Source organism: Egretta garzetta, unplaced genomic scaffold (assembly GCF_000687185.1).
Source record: "Egretta garzetta isolate BGI_Z169 unplaced genomic scaffold, ASM68718v1 scaffold343, whole genome shotgun sequence".
Lineage (NCBI taxonomy): Eukaryota > Metazoa > Chordata > Aves > Pelecaniformes > Ardeidae > Egretta > Egretta garzetta.
Window position 1 is genome coordinate 134,284 of NW_009259038.1, and position 2,326 is coordinate 136,609.

Consider the following 2,326-nt stretch of genomic DNA (forward strand, 5'->3'; position numbering starts at 1 on the left):
ATCTATCTATCTATCTATCTATCTATCAATCAATCATCAATCGATAAACACCTCCTCATGACATATCGCATATGTCACATACCAACTTTGATTTTGGTATATGCTGCTACTCATTTGGAATACATAATCAAGTGTAATCTTACCTTTTTAGCCAGGATTGCCTCGCCCTCCCCGCTGCCCGGGCAGCGCAGCCCCGACCCCCGGGCTGGAGCCTGCGTGGGACGGTGAACCTCGCGTGGGCCCGGAGCCGGACAGGGGCGCCCGCACCCCAAAATGCACCGGGGAGGGTGGTGCCAGCCCTGCACTGGGGATCCTGTGGCCCTCACGACTCGCTCACCTCGGGGCACGGCTTCTGGGTCCATTTGGGGTCCCTGGGGACCGTTCGCTGCTGGTCATGATGGAGACCCTCACCCCTTCTCCTCCCTGGGCCGGCTGGGGACACGCGCAGCGCTGGGTGTCCAACAGCCCCTCGGTCCCCCCTCAGCACCCCCAAATTTCCAGGAACGGCCCCCACTGAGCCAGCGCTGGCGGGGATTCAGAGCTCCCTGGGTCACCTCGCTGAGCTGCCGAGCACCCGCCACTGCGTAACCGCACCGCCAAGTCACCAGTCATGGGAGCAGCAGGAAGCGGAGGCCAAGGGCAGCCCACGTCCTAAACATCGCTCGGCTGCCTCCTTTCAGACCCTTTTTTTCTCCCATTTTTCCCTGCTCTCAGTCAAGCTCAGCACGGGAATTCATTTTCCCATTTTTCCTAGCAAGATCTTGCCAGGGAAACTGAGGCATGGGCTCTGGGCTCCTCGCTGATGGGGACAACAGGGAAAATATCATGGGGCCACTCAGAAGGGGAAGTGCTGGAGCGTGTGCAGCGACACGCAACCGTCCCAAGGGTGCCTCAATGGGAAGCAAAAACCCACAGGGGAATTTTGCTGGTGGATTTTGAGGAATGGGGGACGATTCTCCAAAGCAGCTTCCAAAAGGCTCCCCAGGAAGCAGCTGCAGTGGAGGAACAACCTCTCCTAAAGCGGCCGATGGGGCTGTGAGGAGCAGTTTTGGAGCCCCAGCAAAGGAAGGCAGAGCTGGGAGTGCAGCCACCTTTTTTTTTCAATTACCGCAGCTGGTCTAATAAAGATATTGCTTCTCCCCGTGGTCCTTCCCCCTCCTAATCTTGCCATGTGAAAGGGCACCTCTCAGCAAGGCAGGGAGATAAGCGGTGCGGAGAGACCCAAGGCTTCCCACCAGCGGCCTTGAACAGAGCCGCCCTGCTCAGGAGGGAAGATAAAGCCCAGATGGTTTTAGTGCTGGTTTAAATCCCTTTTTATAGTCTGAAAGAGAAAGTCTGCAGGTGATAGGGGGAAGCCTCCGTGAACTGGAAAACCACTGCCGCAAGGAGAAGATTGCAAAGCCCTGAGCAGCTGGGTAGGGTGGTGGGAGCATCTATGGGGGGACGGGGCAGGGAGCAGTGAGGACCACGACCTGCGAGTCGCGGCGGGCGTCCCTGACGGCAGGATTTCTTAGTTGAGGGCCTGCAAAATGAGTGCCAGCGCCTCGTTTGCTAAAATATACGCATTGCCGTGCAGCTGAGCGGGGGAACAAAGAAACTGGAGGAAAGGGAGAGTGATAAGGAGAGCAAATCCTTGATACTGGTATTTACTGGGACATGGTGAGGATGGCAGCGCTGCTGAGGTGGTCCTTAGGCTGGTGACACTTTCGGTGTGGAAGGCCAACCAGGAGCAGAAGTCAGCCTGGAGGCTTCCCCCAGCTGAAAGGTTTATGGTTGCCCTGAGACGTGGGTAGCAGCAGCGGGAAATCCAGCCCCAGCCCCAGGCAGTGCTCAGCACCACCGGACCTGCTCACCCCTGGCCCAGGTGGGGCAAGTGCTGGCCACTTGACCCAAAGCGCATCAGCGGCTCCAGTGCCACACGACCTCCACAGTCAGGAAGGAGCGAGGGGGCTGCGATCTCTGCCCACGCGGTTGCACAACGCCCAGCAGCTCCAGCACCCAGCTAAGGGCTCATCACCCCCTGCTTTCTAGCCCCAGTTGTCACCTTATAGAATCATAGAATCACTTTGGTTGGAAAAGACCTTTAAGATCATCAAGTCCAACCGTTCCCCTAACCCTCCCATCCCACCACTAAACCCTGGCCCTAAGCCCCTCATCTATCCTGCTTTTAAATCCCCCCAGGGATGGGGACTCGACCACCTCCCTGGGCAGCCCATTCCAGAGCCTGACAACTCTTTCGGTGAAGAAGTTTTTCCTAATGTCTAGCCTAAACCTGCCCTGGTGCAACTTCAAACCATTTCCCCTCGTCCTATCACCTGTTACCAGG